We start from the raw sequence: 21,698 nt of genomic DNA, 5'->3' as shown, positions 1-21,698 counted from the left end.
TTGGCAAGATCCTGGGTTTTTTTCGCGTTTGAATCACGTAGTAATGTGGTAACACACTGAAGCAGTCAATTAAATCTGGTTTCGATCAATATTTTAGAGGATAACACCGGTTAGGTCTGGGTTAGGTCTGGGTTATGCCCGCATCTGGCTCATGATTTTGCCTTCTTCGCATACTTGTTGGCCAGATCCTGGGTTTTTTTCGCGTTTGAATCACGTAGTAATGTGGTAACACACTGAAGCAGTCAATTAAATCTGGTTTCGATCAATATTTTAGAGGATAACACCGGTTAGGTCTGGGTTAGGTCTGGGTTATGCCCGCATCTGGCTCATGATTTTGCCTTCTTCGCATACTTGTTGGCCAGATCCTGGGTTTTTTTCGTGTTTGAATCACGTAGTAATGTGGTAACACACTGAAGCAGTCAATAAAACCTGGATTCAGACTGTATTTTAGAGGATAACACCGGTTAGGTCTGGGTTAGGTCTGGGTTATGCCCGCATCTAGCTCATGATTTTGCCTTCTTCGCATACTTGTTGGCCAGATCCTGGGGTTTTTTCGTGTTTGAATCACGTAGTAATGTGGTAACACACTGAAGCAGTCAATTAAACCTGGTTTCGATCAATATTTTAGAGGATAACACCGGTTAGGTCTGGGTTAGATCCGGGATATGCCCGCATCTGGCTCATGATTTTGCCGTCTTCGCATACTTGTTGGCCAGATCCTGGGTTTTTTCCGTGTTTGATCACGTAGTAATGTGGTAACACACTGAAGCAGTCAATAAAACCTGCTTTCGATCAATATTTTAGAGGATAACACCGGTTAGGTCTGGGTTAGGTCTGGGATTTGCGCGCATCTGGCTTATACTTTCGCCTTTTTCGCAAACTTGTTGGCCAGATCCTGGGTTTTTTTCGTGTTTGAATCACGTAGGAATGTGGTAACACACTGAAGCAGTCAATTAAACCTGGTTTCTATCAATATTTTAGAGGATAACACCGGTTAGGTCTGGGTTAGGTCTGGGATTTGCGCGCATCTGGCTTATACTTTCACCTTTTTCGCAAACTTGTTGGCCAGATCCTGGGTTTTTTTCGTGTTTGAATCACGTAGGAATGTGGTAACACACTGAAGCAGTCAATTAAACCTGGTTTCTATCAATATTTTAGAGGATAACACCGGTTAGGTCTGGGTTAGGTCTGGGATTTGCGCGCATCTGGCTTATACTTTCGCCTTTTTCGCAAACTTGATGGCTAGATCCTGGGTTTTTTTCGTGATTGAATCACGTAGTAATGTGGTAACACAGTGAGGCAGTCTATTAAACCTGGATTCGGACAGTATTTTAGAGGATAACACCGGTTAGGTCTGGGTTAGGTCTGGGTTATGCCCGCTTCTGGCTCATGATTTTGCCTTCTTCGCATACTTGTTGGCCAGATCCTGGGTTTTTTTCGTGTTTGAATCACGTAGTAATGTGGTAACACACTGAATCTGTCAATTAAACCTGGTTTCGATCAATATTTCAGGGGATAACACCGGTTAGGTCTGGGTTAGGTCTGGGTTATGCCCGCATCTGGCTCATGATTTTGCCTTCTTCGCATACTTGTTGGCCAGATCCTGGGTATTTTGCGTCTTTGAATCACGTAGTAATGTGGTAACACACTGAAGCAGTCAATTAAACCTGGTTTCGATCAATATTTTAGTGGATAACACCGGTTAGGTCTGGGTTAGGTCTGGGTTATGCCCGCTTCTGGCTCATGATTTTGCCTTCTTCGCATACTTGTTGGCCAGATCCTGGGTTTTTTTCGTGTTTGAATCACGTAGTAATGTGGTAACACACTGAATCTGTCAATTAAACCTGGTTTCGATCAATATTTCAGGGGATAACACCGGTTAGGTCTGGGTTAGGTCTGGGTTATGCCCACATCTGGCTCATGATTTTGCCTTCTTCGCATACTTGTTGGCCAGATCCTGGGTTTTTTTCGCGTTTGAATCACGTAGTAATGTGGTAACACACTGAAGCAGTCAATTAAATCTGGTTTCGATCAATATTTTAGAGGATAACACCGGTTAGGTCTGGGTTAGGTCTGGGTTATGCCCGCATCTGGCTCATGATTTTGCCTTCTTCGCATACTTGTTGGCCAGATCCTGGGTTTTTTTCGCGTTTGAATGACGCAGTAATGTGGTAACACACTGAAGCAGTCAATTAAATCTGGTTTCGATCAATATTTTAGAGGATAACACCGGTTAGGTCTGGGTTAGGTCTGGGTTATGCCCGCATCTGGCTCATGATTTTGCCTTCTTCGCATACTTGTTGGCCAGATCCTGGGTTTTTTTCGTGTTTGAATCACGTAGTAATGTTGTAACACACTGAAGCAGTCAATAAAACCTGGATTCGGACTGTATTTTAGAGGATAACACCGGTTAGGTCTGGGTTAGGTCTGGGTTATGCCCGCATCTAGCTCATGATTTTGCCTTCTTCGCATACTTGTTGGCCAGATCCTGGGGTTTTTTCGTGTTTGAATCACGTAGTAATGTGGTAACACACTGAAGCAGTCAATTAAACCTGGTTTCGATCAATATTTTAGAAGATAACACCGGTTAGGTCCGGGTTAGGTCTGGGATATGCGCGCATCTGGCTTATACTTTCGCCTTTTTCGCAAACTTGTTGGCCAGATCCTGGGTTTTTTTCGTGTTTGAATCACGTAGTAATGTGGTAATACACTGAAGCAGTCAATTAAACCTGGTTTCGATCAATATTTTAGAGGATAACACCGGTTAGGTCTGGGTTAGGTCTGGGTTATGCCCGCATCTGGCTCATGATTTTGCCTTCTTCGCATACTTCTTGGCCAGATCCTGGGTTTTTTCCGTGTGTGAATCACGTAGTAATGTGGTAACACACTGAAGCAGTCAATTAAACCTGGTTTCGATCAATATTTCAGAGGATAACACCGGTTAGGTCTGGGTTAGGTCTGGGAAATGCGCGCATCTGGCTTATTCTTTCGCCTTCTTCGCATACTTCTTGGCCAGATCCTGGGTTTTTTTCGTGTTTGAATCACGTAGGAATGTGGTAACACACTGAAGCAGTCAATTAAACATGGTTTCGATCAATATTTTAGAGGATAACACCGGTTAGGTCTGGGTTAGGTCCGGGATATGCCCGCATCTGGCTCATGATTTTGCCTTCTTCGCATACTTGTTGGCCAGATCCTGGGTTTTTTCCGTGTTTGATCACGTAGTAATGTGGTAACACACTGAAGCAGTCAATAAAACCTGGTTTCGATCAATATTTTAGAGGATAACACCGGTTAGGTCTGGGTTTGGTCTGGGATTTGCGCGCATCTGGCTTATACTTTCGCCTTCTTCGCATACTTCTTGGCCAGATCCTGGGTTTTTTTCGTGTTTGAATCACGTAGGAATGTGGTAACACACTGAAGCAGTCAATTATACCTGGTTTCGATCAATATTTTAGAGGATAACACCGGTTAGGTCTGGGTTAGGTCCGGGATATGCTCGCATCTGGCTCATGATTTTGCCTTCTTCGCATACTTCTTGGCCAGATCCTGGGTTTTTTTCGTGTTTGAATCACGTAGGAATGTGGTAACACACTGAAGCAGTCAATTAAACCTGGTTTCGATCAATATTTTAGAGGATAACACCGGTTAGGTCTGGGTTAGGTCCGGGATATGCCCGCATCTGGCTCATGATTTTGCCTTCTTCGCATACTTGTTGGCCAGATCCTGGGTTTTTTTCGTGTTTGAATCACGTAGTAATGTGGTAACACTCTGAAGCAGTCAATTAAACCTGGTTTCGATCAATATTTCAGAGGATAACACCGGTTAGGTCTGGGTTAGGTCTGAGATATGCGCGCATCTGGCTTATACTTTCGCCTTTTTCGCAAACTTGATGGCTAGATCCTGGGTTCTTCTCGGGTTTGAATAACGCAGTAATGTGGTACCACACTGAAGCAGTCAATTAAACCTGGTTTCGATCAATATTTTAGAGGATAACGCCGGTTAGGTCTGGGTTAGGTCCGGGATATGCCCGCATCTGGCTCATGATTTTGCCTTCTTCGCATACTTGTTGGCCAGATCCTGGGTTTTTTCCGTGTTTGAATCACGTAGTAATGAGGTAACACACTGAAGCAGTCAATTAAATCTGGTTTCGATCAATATTTTAGAGGATAACACCGGTTAGGTCTGGGTTAGGTCTGGGTTATGCCCGCATCTGGCTCATGATTTTGCCTTCTTCGCATACTTGTTGGCCAGATCCTGGGTTTTTTTCGTGTTTGAATCACGTAGTAATGTGGTAACACACTGAAGCAGTCAATAAAACCTGGATTCGGACTGTATTTTAGAGGATAACACCGGTTAGGTCTGGGTTAGGTCTGGGTTATGCCCGCATCTAGCTCATGATTTTGCCTTCGTCGCATACTTGTTGGCCAGATCCTGGGGTTTTTTCGTGTTTGAATCACGTAGTAATGTGGTAACACACTGAAGCAGTCAATTAAACCTGGTTTCGATCAATATTTTAGAAGATAACACCAGTTAGGTCTGGGTTAGGTCTGGGAAATGCGCGCATCTGGCTTATACTTTCGCCTTCTTCGCATACTTGTTGGCCAGATCCTGGGTTTTTTTCGTGTTTGAATCACGTAGTAATGTGGTAACACACTGAAGCTGCCAATTAAACCTGGTTTCGATCAATATTTCAGAGGATAACACCGGTTAGGTCTGGGTTAGGTCTGGGTTATGCCCGCATCTGGTTCATGATTTTGCCTTCTTCGCATACTTGTTGCCCAGACCCTGGGTTTTTTTCGTGTTTGAATCATGTAGTAATGTGGTAACACACTGAAGCAGTCACTTAAACCTGGTTTCGATCAATATTTCAGGGGATAACACCGGTTAGGTCTGGGTTAGGTCTGGGTTATGCCCGCATCTGGCTCATGATTTTGCCTTCTTCGCATACTTGTTGGCCAGATCCTGGGTATTTTGCGTCTTTGAATCACGTAGTAATGTGGTAACACACTGAAGCAGTCAATTAAACCTGGTTTCGATCAATATTTTAGAGGATAACACCGGTTATGTCTGGGTTAGGTCTGGGTTATGCCCGCATCTGGCTCATGACTTTGCCTTCTTCGCATACTTGTTGGCCAGATCCTGGGTTTTCTTCGCGTTTGAATCACGTAGTAATGTGGTAACACACTGAAGCAGTGAATTAAATCTGGTTTCGATCAATATTTTAGAGGATAACACCGGTTAGGTCTGGGTTAGGTCTGGGTTATGCCCGCATCTGGCTCATGATTTTGCCTCCTTCGCATACTTGTTGGCCAGATCCGGGGTTTTTTTCGCGTTTGAATCACGTAGTAATGTGGTAACACACTGAAGCAGTCAATTAAATCTGGTTTCGATCAATATTTTAGAGGATAACACCGGTTAGGTCAGGGTTAGGTCTGGGTTATGCCCGCATCTGGCTCATGATTTTGCCTTCTTCGCATACTTGTTGGCCAGATCCTGGGTTTTTTTCGTGTTTGAATCACGTAGTAATGTGGTAACACACTGAAGCAGTCAATAAAACCTGGATTCGGACTGTATTTTAGAGGATAACACCGGTTAGGTCTGGGTTAGGTCTGGGTTATGCCCGCATCTAGCTCATGATTTTGCCTTCTTCGCATACTTGATGGCCAGATCCTGGGGTTTTTTCGTGTTTGAATCACGTAGTAATGTGGTAACACACTGAAGCAGTCAATTAAACCTGGTTTCGATCAATATTTTAGAAGATAACACCAGTTAGGTCTGGGTTAGGTCCGGGATATGCCCGCATCTGGCTCATGATTTTGCCTTCTTCGCATACTTGTTGGCCAGATCCTGGGTTTTTTCCGTGTTTGATCACGTAGTAATGTGGTAACACACTGAAGCAGTCAATAAAACCTGGTTTCGATCAATATTTTAGAGGATAACACCGGTTAGGTCTGGGTTAGGTCTGGGATTTGCGCGCATCTGGCTTATACTTTCGCCTTTTTCGCAAACTTGTTGGCCAGATCCTGGGTATTTTTCGTGTTTGAATCACGTAGTAATGTGGTAATACACTGAAGCAGTCAATTAAACCTGGTTTCGATCGATATTTTAGAGGATAACACCGGTTAGGTCTGGGTTAGGTCTGGGTTATGCCCGCATCTGGCTCATGATTTTGCCTTCTTCGCATACTTGTTGGCCAGATCCTGGGTGTTTTCCGTGTTTGAATCACGTAGTAATGTGGTAACACACAGAAGCAGTCAATTAAACCTGGTTTCGATCAATATTTCAGAGGATAACACCGGTTAGGTCTGGGTTAGGTCTGGGAAATGCGCGCATCTGGCTTATTCTTTCGCCTTCTTCGCATACTTCTTGGCCAGATCCTGGGTTTTTTTCGTGTTTGAAACACGTAGGAATGTGGTAACACACTGAAGCAGTCAATTAAACCTGGTTTCGATCAATATTTTAGAGGATAACACCGGCTAGGTCTGGGTTAGGTCCGGGATATGCCCGCATCTGGCTCATGATTTTGCCTTCTTCGCATACTTGTTGGCCAGATCCTGGGTTTTTTTCGTGTTTGAATCACGTAGTAATGTGGTAACACTCTGAAGCAGTCAATTAAACCTGGTTTCGATCAATATTTCAGAGGATAACACCGGTTAGGTCTGGGTTAGGTTTGAGATATGCGCGCATCTGGCTTATACTTTCGCCTTTTTCGCAAACTTGATGGCTAGATCCTGGGTTCTTTTCGGGTTTGAATAACGCAGTAATGTGGTACCACTCTGAAGCAGTCAATTAAACCTGGTTTCGATCAATATTTTAGAGGATAACGCCGGTTAGGTCTGGGTTAGGTCTGGGTTATGCCCGCATCTGGCTCATGATTTTGCCTTCTTCGCATACTTGTTGGCCAGATCCTGGGTTTTTTCCGTGTTTGAATCACGTAGTAATGTGGTAACACACTGAAGCAGTCAATTAAATCTGGTCTCGATCAATATTTTAGAGGATAACACCGGTTAGGTCTGGGTTAGGTCTGGGTTATGCCCGCATCTGGCTCATGATTTTGCCTTCTTCGCATACTTGTTGGCCAGATCCTGGGTTTTTTTCGTGTTTGAATCACGTAGTAATGTGGTAACACACTGAAGCAGTCAATAAAACCTGGATTCAGACTGTATTTTAGAGGATAACACCGGTTAGGTCTGGGTTAGGTCTGGGTTATGCCCGCATCTAGCTCATGATTTTGCCTTCTTCGCATACTTGTTGGCCAGATCCTGGGGTTTTTTCGTGTTTGAATCACGTAGTAATGTGGTAACACACTGAAGCAGTCAATTAAACCTGGTTTCGATCAATATTTTAGAGGATAACACCGGTTAGGTCTGGGTTAGGTCCGGGATATGCCCGCATCTGGCTCATGATTTTGCCTTCTTCGCATACTTGTTGGCCAGATCCTGGGTTTTTTCCGTGTTTGATCACGTAGTAATGTGGTAACACACTGAAGCAGTCAATAAAACCTGCTTTCGATCAATATTTTAGAGGATAACACCGGTTAGGTCTGGGTTAGGTCTGGGATTTGCGCGCATCTGGCTTATACTTTCGCCTTTTTCGCAAACTTGTTGGCCAGATCCTGGGTTTTTTTCGTGTTTGAATCACGTAGGAATGTGGTAACACACTGAAGCAGTCAATTAAACCTGGTTTCTATCAATATTTTAGAGGATAACACCGGTTAGGTCTGGGTTAGGTCTGGGATTTGCGCGCATCTGGCTTATACTTTCGCCTTATTCGCAAACTTGTTGGCCAGATCCTGGGTTTTTTTCGTGTTTGAATCACGTAGGAACGTGGTAACACATTGAAGCAGTCAATTAAACCTGGTTTCTATCAATATTTTAGAGGATAACACCGGTTAGGTCTGGGTTAGGTCTGGGATTTGCGCGCATCTGGCTTATACTTTCGCCTTTTTCGCAAACTTGATGGCTAGATCCTGGGTTTTTTTCGTGTTTGAATCACGTAGTAATGTGGTAACACAGTGAGGCAGTCTATTAAACCTGGATTCGGACAGTATTTTAGAGGATAACACCGGTTAGGTCTGGGTTAGGTCTGGGTTATGCCCGCTTCTGGCTCATGATTTTGCCTTCTTCGCATACTTGTTGGCCAGATCCTGGGTTTTTTTCGTGTTTGAATCACGTAGTAATGTGGTAACACACTGAATCTGTCAATTAAACCTGGTTTCGATCAATATTTCAGGGGATAACACCGGTTAGGTCTGGGTTAGGTCTGGGTTATGCCCGCATCTGGCTCATGATTTTGCCTTCTTCGCATACTTGTTGGCCAGATCCTGGGTATTTTGCGTCTTTGAATCACGTAGTAATGTGGTAACACACTGAAGCAGTCAATTAAACCTGGTTTCGATCAATATTTTAGAGGATAACACCGGTTAGGTCTGGGTTAGGTCTGGGTTATGCCCACATCTGGCTCATGATTTTGCCTTCTTCGCATACTTGTTGGCCAGATCCTGGGTTTTTTTCGCGTTTGAATCACGTAGTAATGTGGTAACACACTGAAGCAGTCAATTAAATCTGGTTTCGATCAATATTTTAGAGGATAACACCGGTTAGGTCTGGGTTAGGTCTGGGTTATGCCCGCATCTGGCTCATGATTTAGCCTTCTTCGCATACTTCTTGGCCAGATCCTGGGTTTTTTTCGCGTTTGAATGACGCAGTAATGTGGTAACACACTGAAGCAGTCAATTAAATCTGGTTTCGATCAATATTTTAGAAGATAACACCAGTTAGGTCTGGGTTAGGTCTGGGTTATGCCCGCATCTGGCTCATGATTTTGCCTTCTTCGCATACTTGTTGGCCAGATCCTGGGTTTTTTTCGTGTTTGAATCACGTAGTAATGTTGTAACACACTGAAGCAGTTAATAAAACCTACATTCGGACTGTATTTTAGAGGATAACACCGGTTAGGTCTGGGTTAGGTCTGGGTTATGCCCGCATCTAGCTCATGATTTTGCCTTCTTCGCATACTTGTTGGCCAGATCCTGGGGTTATTTCGTGTTTGAATCACGTAGTAATGTGGTAACACACTGAAGCAGTCAATTAAACCTGGTTTCGATCAATATTTTAGAAGATAACACCGGTTAGGTCTGGGTTAGGTCTGGGATATGCGCGCATCTGGCTTATACTTTCGCCTTTTTCGCAAACTTGTTGGCCAGATCCTGGGTTTTTTTCGTGTTTGAATCACGTAGTAATGTGGTAATACACTGAAGCAGTCAATTAAACCTGGTTTCGATCAATATTTTAGAGGATAACACCGGTTAGGTCTGGGTTAGGTCTGGGTTATGCCCGCATCTGGCTCATGATTTTGCCTTCTTCGCATACTTCTTGGCCAGATCCTGGGTTTTTTCCGTGTGTGGATCACGTAGTAATGTGGTAACACACTGAAGCAGTCAATTAAACCTGGTTTCGATCAATATTTCAGAGGATAACACCGGTTAGGTCTGGGTTAGGTCTGGGAAATGCGCGCATCTGGCTTATTCTTTCGCCTTCTTCGCATACTTCTTGGCCAGATCCTGGGTTTTTTTCGTGTTTGAATCACGTAGGAATGTGGTAACACACTGAAGCAGTCAATTAAACCTGGTTTCGATCAATATTTCAGAGGATAACACCGGTTAGGTCTGGGTTAGGTCTGGGTTATGCCCGCATCTGGTTCATGATTTTGCCTTCTTCGCATACTTGTTGCCCAGACCCTGGGTTTTTTTCGTGTTTGAATCATGTAGTAATGTGGTAACACACTGAAGCAGTCACTTAAACCTGGTTTCGATCAATATTTCAGGGGATAACACCGGTTAGGTCTGGGTTAGGTCTGGGTTATGCCCGCATCTGGCTCATGATTTTGCCTTCTTCGCATACTTGTTGGCCAGATCCTGGGTATCTTGCGTCTTTGAATCACGTGGTAATGTGGTAACACACTGAAGCAGTCAATTAAACCTGGTTTCGATCAATATTTTAGAGGATAACACCGGTTAGGTCTGGGTTAGGTCTGGGTTATGCCCGCATCTGGCTCATGATTTTGCCTCCTTCGCATACTTGTTGGCCAGATCCTGGGTTTTTTTCGCGTTTGAATCACGTAGTAATGTGGTAACACACTGAAGCAGTCAATTAAATCTGGTTTCGATCAATATTTTAGAGGATAACACCGGTTAGGTCTGGGTTAGGTCTGGGTTATGCCCGCATCTGGCTCATGATTTTGCCTTCTTCGCATACTTGTTGGCCAGATCCTGGGTTTTTTTCGTGTTTGAATCACGTAGTAATGTGGTAACACACTGAAGCAGTCAATAAAACCTGGATTCGGACTGTATTTTAGAGGATAACACCGGTTAGGTCTGGGTTAGGTCTGGGATATGCCCGCATCTAGCTCATGATTTTGCCTTCTTCGCATACTTGTTGGCCAGATCCTGGGGTTTTTTCGTGTTTGAATCACGTAGTAATGTGGTAACACACTGAAGCAGTCAATTAAACCTGGTTTCGATCAATATTTTAGAAGATAACACCAGTTAGGTCTGGGTTAGGTCCGGGATATGCCCGCATCTGGCTCATGATTTTGCCTTCTTCGCATACTTGTTGGCCAGATCCTGGGTTTTTTCCGTGTTTGATCACGTAGTAATGTGGTAACACACTGAAGCAGTCAATAAAACCTGGTTTCGATCAATATTTTAGAGGATAACACCGGTTAGGTCTGGGTTAGCTCTGGGATTTGCGCGCATCTGGCTTATACTTTCGCCTTTTTCGCAAACTTGTTGGCCAGATCCTGGGTATTTTTCGTGTTTGAATCACGTAGTAATGTGGTAATACACTGAAGCAGTCAATTAAACCTGGTTTCGATCGATATTTTAGAGGATAACACCGGTTAGGTCTGGGTTAGGTCTGGGTTATGCCCGCATCTGGCTCATGATTTTGCCTTCTTCGCATACTTGTTGGCCAGATCCTGGGTGTTTTCCGTGTTTGAATCACGTAGTAATGTGGTAACACACAGAAGCAGTCAATTAAACCTGGTTTCGATCAATATTTCAGAGGATAACACCGGTTAGGTCTGGGTTAGGTCTGGGAAATGCGCGCATCTGGCTTATTCTTTCGCCTTCTTCGCATACTTCTTGGCCAGATCCTGGGTTTTTTTCGTGTTTGAAACACGTAGGAATGTGGTAACACACTGAAGCAGTCAATTAAACCTGGTTTCGATCAATATTTTAGAGGATAACACCGGCTAGGTCTGGGTTAGGTCCGGGATATGCCCGCATCTGGCTCATGATTTTGCCTTCTTCGCATACTTGTTGGCCAGATCCTGGGTTTTTTTCGTGTTTGAATCACGTAGTAATGTGGTAACACTCTGAAGCAGTCAATTAAACCTGGTTTCGATCAATATTTCAGAGGATAACACCGGTTAGGTCTGGGTTAGGTTTGAGATATGCGCGCATCTGGCTTATACTTTCGCCTTTTTCGCAAACTTGATGGCTAGATCCTGGGTTCTTTTCGGGTTTGAATAACGCAGTAATGTGGTACCACTCTGAAGCAGTCAATTAAACCTGGTTTCGATCAATATTTTAGAGGATAACGCCGGTTAGGTCTGGGTTAGGTCTGGGTTATGGCCGCATCTGGCTCATGATTTTGCCTTCTTCGCATACTTGTTGGCCAGATCCTGGGTTTTTTCCGTGTTTGAATCACGTAGTAATGTGGTAACACACTGAAGCAGTCAATAAAACCTGGATTCAGACTGTATTTTAGAGGATAACACCGGTTAGGTCTGGGTTAGGTCTGGGTTATGCCCGCATCTAGCTCATGATTTTGCCTTCTTCGCATACTTGTTGGCCAGATCCTGGGGTTTTTTCGTGTTTGAATCACGTAGTAATGTGGTAACACACTGAAGCAGTCAATTAAACCTGGTTTCGATCAATATTTTAGAGGATAACACCGGTTAGGTCTGGGTTAGGTCCGGGATATGCCCGCATCTGGCTCATGATTTTGCCTTCTTCGCATACTTGTTGGCCAGATCCTGGGTTTTTTCCGTGTTTGATCACGTAGTAATGTGGTAACACACTGAAGCAGTCAATAAAACCTGCTTTCGATCAATATTTTAGAGGATAACACCGGTTAGGTCTGGGTTAGGTCTGGGATTTGCGCGCATCTGGCTTATACTTTCGCCTTTTTCGCAAACTTGTTGGCCAGATCCTGGGTTTTTTTCGTGTTTGAATCACGTAGGAATGTGGTAACACACTGAAGCAGTCAATTAAACCTGGTTTCTATCAATATTTTAGAGGATAACACCGGTTAGGTCTGGGTTAGGTCTGGGATTTGCGCGCATCTGGCTTATACTTTCGCCTTATTCGCAAACTTGTTGGCCAGATCCTGGGTTTTTTTCGTGTTTGAATCACGTAGGAATGTGGTAACACATTGAAGCAGTCAATTAAACCTGGTTTCTATCAATATTTTAGAGGATAACACCGGTTAGGTCTGGGTTAGGTCTGGGATTTGCGCGCATCTGGCTTATACTTTCGCCTTTTTCGCAAACTTGATGGCTAGATCCTGGGTTTTTTTCGTGTTTGAATCACGTAGTAATGTGGTAACACAGTGAGGCAGTCTATTAAACCTGGATTCGGACAGTATTTTAGAGGATAACACCGGTTAGGTCTGGGTTAGGTCTGGGTTATGCCCGCTTCTGGCTCATGATTTTGCCTTCTTCGCATACTTGTTGGCCAGATCCTGGGTTTTTTTCGTGTTTGAATCACGTAGTAATGTGGTAACACACTGAATCTGTCAAGTAAACCTGGTTTCGATCAATATTTCAGGGGATAACACCGGTTAGGTCTGGGTTAGGTCTGGGTTATGCCCGCATCTGGCTCATGATTTTGCCTTCTTCGCATACTTGTTGGCCAGATCCTGGGTATTTTGCGTCTTTGAATCACGTAGTAATGTGGTAACACACTGAAGCAGTCAATTAAACCTGGTTTCGATCAATATTTTAGAGGATAACACCGGTTAGGTCTGGGTTAGGTCTGGGTTATGCCCACATCTGGCTCATGATTTTGCCTTCTTCGCATACTTGTTGGCCAGATCCTGGGTTTTTTTCGCGTTTGAATCACGTAGTAATGTGGTAACACACTGAAGCAGTCAATTAAATCTGGTTTCGATCAATATTTTAGAGGATAACACCGGTTAGGTCTGGGTTAGGTCTGGGTTATGCCCGCATCTGGCTCATGATTTTGCCTTCTTCGCATACTTCTTGGCCAGATCCTGGGTTTTTTTCGCGTTTGAATGACGCAGTAATGTGGTAACACACTGAAGCAGTCAATTAAATCTGGTTTCGATCAATATTTTAGAAGATAACACCAGTTAGGTCTGGGTTAGGTCTGGGTTATGCCCGCATCTGGCTCATGATTTTGCCTTCTTCGCATACTTGTTGGCCAGATCCTGGGTTTTTTTCGTGTTTGAATCACGTAGTAATGTTGTAACACACTGAAGCAGTCAATAAAACCTGGATTCGGACTGTATTTTAGAGGATAACACCGGTTAGGTCTGGGTTAGGTCTGGGTTATGCCCGCATCTAGCTCATGATTTTGCCTTCTTCGCATACTTGTTGGCCAGATCCTGGGGTTTTTTCGTGTTTGAATCACGTAGTAATGTGGTAACACACTGAAGCAGTCAATTAAACCTGGTTTCGATCAATATTTTAGAAGATAACACCGGTTAGGTCTGGGTTAGGTCTGGGATATGCGCGCATCTGGCTTATACTTTCGTCTTTTTCGCAAACTTGTTGGCCAGATCCTGGGTTTTTTTCGTGTTTGAATCACGTAGTAATGTGGTAATACACTGAAGCAGTCAATTAAACCTGGTTTCGATCAATATTTTAGAGGATAACACCGGTTAGGTCTGGGTTAGGTCTGGGTTATGCCCGCATCTGGCTCATGATTTTGCCTTCTTCGCATACTTCTTGGCCAGATCCTGGGTTTTTTCCGTGTGTGAATCACGTAGTAATGTGGTAACACACTGAAGCAGTCAATTAAACCTGGTTTCGATCAATATTTCAGAGGATAACACCGGTTAGGTCTGGGTTAGGTCTGGGTTATGCCCGCATCTAGCTCATGATTTTGCCTTCTTCGCATACTTGTTGGCCAGATCCTGGGGTTTTTTCGTGTTTGAATCACGTAGTAATGTTGTAACACACTGAAGCAGTCAATAAAACCTGGATTCGGACTGTATTTTAGAGGATAACACCGGTTAGGTCTGGGTTAGGTCCGGGATATGCCCGCATCTGGCTCATGATTTTGCCTTCTTCGCATACTTGTTGGCCAGATCCTGGGTTTTTTCCGTGTTTGATCACGTAGTAATGTGGTAACACACTGAAGCAGTCAATAAAACCTGGTTTCGATCAATATTTTAGAGGATAACACCGGTTAGGTCTGGGTTAGGTCTGGGATTTGCGCGCATCTGGCTTATACTTTCGCCTTTTTCGCAAACTTGTAGGCCAGATCCTGGGTTTTTTTCGTGTTTGAATCACGTAGGAATGTGGCAACACACTGAAGCAGTCAATTAAACCTGGTTTCTATCAATATTTTAGAGGATAACACCGGTTAGGTCCGGGTTAGGTCTGGGATTTGCGCGCATCTGGCTTATACTTTCGCCTTTTTCGCAAACTTGTTGGCCAGATCCTGGGTTTTTTTCGTGTTTGAATCACGTAGGAATGTGGTAACACACTGAAGCAGTCAATTAAACCTGGTTTCTATCAATATTTTAGAGGATAACACCGGTTAGGTCTGGGTTAGGTCCGGGATATGCCCGCATCTGGCTCATGATTTTGCCTTCTTCGCATACTTGTTGGCCAGATCCTGGGTTTTTTCCGTGTTTGAATCACGTAGTAATGTGGTAACACACTGAAGCAGTCAATTAAACCTGGTTTCGATCAATATTTCAGAGGATAACACCGGTTAGGTCTGGGTTAGGTCCGGGATATGCCCGCATCTGGCTCATGATTTTGCCTTCTTCGCATACTTGTTGGCCAGATCCTGGGTTTTTTCCGTGTTTGATCACGTAGTAATGTGGTAACACACTGAAGCAGTCAATAAAACCTGGTTTCGATCAATATTTTAGAGGATAACACCGGTTAGGTCTGGGTTAGGTCCGGGATATGCCCGCATCTGGCTCATGATTTTGCCTTCTTCGCATACTTGTTGGCCAGATCCTGGGTTTTTTTCGTGTTTGAATCATGTAGTAATGTGGTAACACACTGAAGCAGTCACTTAAACCTGGTTTCGATCAATATTTTAGAGGATAACACCGGTTAGGTCTGGGTTAGGTCCGGGATATGCCCGCATCTGGCTCATGATTTTGCCTTCTTCGCATACTTGTTGGCCAGATCCTGGGTTTTTTCCGTGTTTGATCACGTAGTAATGTGGTAACACACTGAAGCAGTCAATAAAACCTGGTTTCGATCAATATTTTAGAGGATAACACCGGTTAGGTCTGGGTTAGGTCTGGGATTTGCGCGCATCTGGCTTATACTTTCGCCTTCTTCGCATACTTGTTGGCCAGATCCTGGGTTTTTTTCGTGTTTGAATCACGTAGGAATGTGGTAACACACTGAAGCAGTCAATTAAACCTGGTTTCTATCAATATTTTAGAGGATAACACCGGTTAGGTCTGGGATAGGTCCGGGATATGCCCGCATTTGGCTTATACTTTCGCCTTTTTCGCAAACTTGTTGGCCAGATCCTGGGTATTTTCCGTGTTTGAATCACGTAGTAATGTGGTAACACACTGAAGCAGTCAATTAAACCTGGTTTCGATCAATATTTTAGAAGATGACACCAGTTAGGTCTGGGTTAGGTCAGGGATATGCCCGCATCTGGCTCATGATTTTGCCTTCTTCGCATACTTGTTGGCCAGATCCTGGGTTTTTTCCGTGTTTGATCACGTAGTAATGTGGTAACACACTGAAGCAGTCAATAAAACCTGGTTTCGATCAATATTTTAGAGGATAACACCGGTTAGGTCTGGGTTAGGTCTGGGATTTGCGCGCATCTGGCATATACTTTCGCCTTTTTCGCAAACTTGTTGGCCAGATCCTGGGTTTTTTTCGTGTTTGAATCACGTAGTAATGTGGTAATACACTGAAGCAGTCAATTAAACCTGGTTTCGATCAATATTTTAGAGGATAACACCGGTTAGGTCTGGGTTAGGTCTGGGTTATGCCCGCATCTGGCTCATGATTTTGCCTTCTTCGCATACTTGTTGGCCAGATCCTGGGTTTTTTCCGTGTTTGAATCACGAAGTAATGTGGTAACACACTGAAGCAGTCAATTAAATCTGGTCTCGATCAATATTTTAGAGGATAACACCGGTTAGGTCTGGGTTAGGTCTGGGTTATGCCCGCATCTGGCTCATGATTTTGCCTTCTTCGCATACTTGTTGGCCAGATCCTGGGTTTTTTTCGTGTTTGAATCACGTAGTAATGTGGTAACACTCTGAAGCAGTCAATTAAACCTGGTTTCGATCAATATTTCAGAGGATAACACCGGTTAGGTCTGGGTTAGGTTTGAGATATGCGCGCATCTGGCTTATACTTTCGCCTTTTTCGCAAACTTGATGGCTAGATCCTGGGTTCTTTTCGGGTTTGAATAACGCAGTAATGTGGTACCACACTGAAGCAGTCAATTAAATCTGGTCTCGATCAATATTTTAGAGGATAACACCGGTTAGGTCTGGGTTAGGTCTGGGTTATGCCCGCATCTGGCTCATGATTTTGCCTTCTTCGCATACTTGTTGGCCAGATCCTGGGTTTTTTTCGCGTTTGAATCACGTAGTAATGTGGTAACACACTGAAGCAGTCAATTAAATCTGGTTTCGATCAATATTTTAGAGGATAACACCGGTTAGGTCTGGGTTAGGTCTGGGTTATGCCCGCATCTGGCTCATGATTTTGCCTTCTTCGCATACTTGTTGGCCAGATCCTGGGTTTTTTTCGTGTCTGAATCACGTAGTAATGTGGTAACACACTGAAGCAGTCAATAAAACCTGGATTCGGACTGTATTTTAGAGGATAACACCGGTTAGGTCTGGGTTAGGTCTGGGTTATGCCCGCATCTAGCTCATGATTTTGCCTTCTTCGCATACTTGTTGGCCAGATCCTGGGGTTTTTTCGTGTTTGAATCACGTAGTAATGTGGTAACACACTGAAGCAGTCAATTAAACCTGGTTTCGATCAATATTTTAGAGGATAACACCGGTTAGGTCTGGGTTAGGTCCGGGATATGCCCGCATCTGGGTCATGATTTTGCCTTCTTCGCATACTTGTTGGCCAGATCCTGGGTTTTTTCCGTGTTTGATCACGTAGTAATGTGGTAACACACTGAAGCAGTCAATAAAACCTGGTTTCGATCAATATTTTAGAGGATAACACCGGTTAGGTCTGGGTTAGGTCTGGGATTTGCGCGCATCTGGCTTATACTTTCGCCTTTTTCGCAAACTTGTAGGCCAGATCCTGGGTTTTTTTCGTGTTTGAATCACGTAGGAATGTGGTAACACACTGAAGCAGTCAATTAAACCTGGTTTCTATCAATATTTTAGAGGATAACACCGGTTAGGTCTGGGTTAGGTCTGGGATTTGCGCGCATCTGGCTTATACTTTCGCCTTTTTCGCAAACTTGTTGGCCAGATCCTGGGTTTTTTTCGTGTTTGAATCACGTAGGAATGTGGTAACCCACTGAAGCAGTCAATTAAACCTGGTTTCTATCAATATTTTAGAGGATAACACCGGTTAGGTCTGGGTTAGGTCCGGGATATGCCCGCATCTGGCTCATGATTTTGCCTTCTTCGCATACTTGTTGGCCAGATCCTGGGTTTTTTCCGTGTTTGAATCACGTAGTAATGTGGTAACACACTGAAGCAGTCAATTAAACCTGGTTTCGATCAATATTTCAGAGGATAACACCGGTTAGGTCTGGGTTAGGTCTGGGTTATGCCCGCATCTGGCTCATGATTTTGCCTTCTTCGCATACTTGTTGGCCAGATCCTGGTTTTTTTTCGTGTTTGAATCACGTAGTAATGTGGTAACACAGTGAGGCAGTCTATTAAACCTGGATTCGGAAAGTATTTTAGAGGATAACACCGGTTAGGTCTGGGTTAGGTCTGGGTTATGCCCGCATCTGGCTCATGATTTTGCCTTCTTCGCATACTTGTTGGCCAGATCCTGGGTTTTTTTCGCGTTTGAATCACGTAGTAATGTGGTAACACAGTGAGGCAGTCTATTAAACCTGGTTTCGATCAATATTTTAGAGGATAACACCGGTTAGGTCTGGGTTAGGTCTGGGTTATGCCCGCATCTGGCTCATGATTTTGCCTTCTTCGCATACTTGTTGGCAAGATCCTGGGTTTTTTTCGCGTTTGAATCACGTAGTAATGTGGTAACACACTGAAGCAGTCAATTAAATCTGGTTTCGATCAATATTTTAGAGGATAACACCGGTTAGGTCTGGGTTAGGTCTGGGTTATGCCCGCATCTGGCTCATGATTTTGCCTTCTTCGCATACTTGTTGGCCAGATCCTGGGTTTTTTTCGCGTTTGAATCACGTAGTAATGTGGTAACACACTGAAGCAGTCAATTAAATCTGGTTTCGATCAATATTTTAGAGGATAACACCGGTTAGGTCTGGGTTAGGTCTGGGTTATGCCCGCATCTGGCTCATGATTTTGCCTTCTTCGCATACTTGTTGGCCAGATCCTGGGTTTTTTTCGTGTTTGAATCACGTAGTAATGTGGTAACACACTGAAGCAGTCAATAAAACCTGGATTCAGACTGTATTTTAGAGGATAACACCGGTTAGGTCTGGGTTAGGTCTGGGTTATGCCCGCATCTAGCTCATGATTTTGCCTTCTTCGCATACTTGTTGGCCAGATCCTGGGGTTTTTTCGTGTTTGAATCACGTAGTAATGTGGTAACACACTGAAGCAGTCAATTAAACCTGGTTTCGATCAATATTTTAGAGGATAACACCGGTTAGGTCTGGGTTAGATCCGGGATATGCCCGCATCTGGCTCATGATTTTGCCGTCTTCGCATACTTGTTGGCCAGATCCTGGGTTTTTTCCGTGTTTGATCACGTAGTAATGTGGTAACACACTGAAGCAGTCAATAAAACCTGCTTTCGATCAATATTTTAGAGGATAACACCGGTTAGGTCTGGGTTAGGTCTGGGATTTGCGCGCATCTGGCTTATACTTTCGCCTTTTTCGCAAACTTGTTGGCCAGATCCTGGGTTTTTTTCGTGTTTGAATCACGTAGGAATGTGGTAACACACTGAAGCAGTCAATTAAACCTGGTTTCTATCAATATTTTAGAGGATAACACCGGTTAGGTCTGGGTTAGGTCTGGGATTTGCGCGCATCTGGCTTATACTTTCACCTTTTTCGCAAACTTGTTGGCCAGATCCTGGGTTTTTTTCGTGTTTGAATCACGTAGGAATGTGGTAACACACTGAAGCAGTCAATTAAACCTGGTTTCTATCAATATTTTAGAGGATAACACCGGTTAGGTCTGGGTTAGGTCTGGGATTTGCGCGCATCTGGCTTATACTTTCGCCTTTTTCGCAAACTTGATGGCTAGATCCTGGGTTTTTTTCGTGATTGAATCACGTAGTAATGTGGTAACACAGTGAGGCAGTCTATTAAACCTGGATTCGGACAGTATTTTAGAGGATAACACCGGTTAGGTCTGGGTTAGGTCTGGGTTATGCCCGCTTCTGGCTCATGATTTTGCCTTCTTCGCATACTTGTTGGCCAGATCCTGGGTTTTTTTCGTGTTTGAATCACGTAGTAATGTGGTAACACACTGAATCTGTCAATTAAACCTGGTTTCGATCAATATTTCAGGGGATAACACCGGTTAGGTCTGGGTTAGGTCTGGGTTATGCCCGCATCTGGCTCATGATTTTGCCTTCTTCGCATACTTGTTGGCCAGATCCTGGGTATTTTGCGTCTTTGAATCACGTAGTAATGTGGTAACACACTGAAGCAGTCAATTAAACCTGGTTTCGATCAATATTTTAGTGGATAACACCGGTTAGGTCTGGGTTAGGTCTGGGTTATGCCCGCTTCTGGCTCATGATTTTGCCTTCTTCGCATACTTGTTGGCCAGATCCTGGGTTTTTTTCGTGTTTGAATCACGTAGTAATGTGGTAACACACTGAATCTGTCAATTAAACCTGGTTTCGATCAATATTTCAGGGGATAACACCGGTTAGGTCTGGGTTAGGTCTGGGTTATGCCCACATCTGGCTCATGATTTTGCCTTCTTCGCATACTTGTTGGCCAGATCCTGGGTTTTTTTCGCGTTTGAATCACGTAGTAATGTGGTAACACACTGAAGCAGTCAATTAAATCTGGTTTCGATCAATATTTTAGAGGATAACACCGGTTAGGTCTGGGTTAGGTCTGGGTTATGCCCGCATCTGGCTCATGATTTTGCCTTCTTCGCATACTTGTTGGCCAGATCCTGGGTTTTTTTCGTGTTTGAATCACGTAGTAATGTTGTAACACACTGAAGCAGTCAATAAAACCTGGATTCGGACTGTATTTTAGAGGATAACACCGGTTAGGTCTGGGTTAGGTCTGGGTTATGCCCGCATCTGGCTTATACTTTCGCCTTTTTCGCAAACTTGTTGGCCAGATCCTGGGTTTTTTTCGTGTTTGAATCACGTAGTAATGTGGTAATACACTGAAGCAGTCAATTAAACCTGGTTTCGATCAATATTTTAGAGGATAACACCGGTTAGGTCTGGGTTAGGTCTGGGTTATGCCCGCATCTGGCTCATGATTTTGCCTTCTTCGCATACTTCTTGGCCAGATCCTGGGTTTTTTCCGTGTGTGAATCACGTAGTAATGTGGTAACACACTGAAGCAGTCAATTAAACCTGGTTTCGATCAATATTTCAGAGGATAACACCGGTTAGGTCTGGGTTAGGTCTGGGAAATGCGCGCATCTGTCTTATTCTTTCGCCTTCTTCGCATACTTCTTGGCCAGATCCTGGGTTTTTTTCGTGTTTGAATCACGTAGGAATGTGGTAACACACTGAAGCAGTCAATTAAACATGGTTTCGATCAATATTTTAGAGGATAACACCGGTTAGGTCTGGGTTAGGTCCGGGATATGCCCGCATCTGGCTCATGATTTTGCCTTCTTCGCATACTTGTTGGCCAGATCCTGGGTTTTTTCCGTGTTTGATCACGTAGTAATGTGGTAACACACTGAAGCAGTCAATAAAACCTGGTTTCGATCAATATTTTAGAGGATAACACCGGTTAGGTCTGGGTTTGGTCTGGGATTTGCGCGCATCTGGCTTATACTTTCGCCTTCTTCGCATACTTCTTGGCCAGATCCTGGGTTTTTTTCGTGTTTGAATCACGTAGGAATGTGGTAACACACTGAAGCAGTCAATTATACCTGGTTTCGATCAATATTTTAGAGGATAACACCGGTTAGGTCTGGGTTAGGTCCGGGATATGCTCGCATCTGGCTCATGATTTTGCCTTCTTCGCATACTTCTTGGCCAGATCCTGGGTTTTTTTCGTGTTTGAATCACGTAGGAATGTGGTAACACACTGAAGCAGTCAATTAAACCTGGTTTCGATCAATATTTTAGAGGATAACACCGGTTAGGTC

This window comes from Colletes latitarsis, chromosome 13, assembly GCF_051014445.1.
Source record: "Colletes latitarsis isolate SP2378_abdomen chromosome 13, iyColLati1, whole genome shotgun sequence".
NCBI classification, from domain to species: domain Eukaryota; kingdom Metazoa; phylum Arthropoda; class Insecta; order Hymenoptera; family Colletidae; genus Colletes; species Colletes latitarsis.
Note: the sequence above shows the minus strand (reverse complement) of the source record.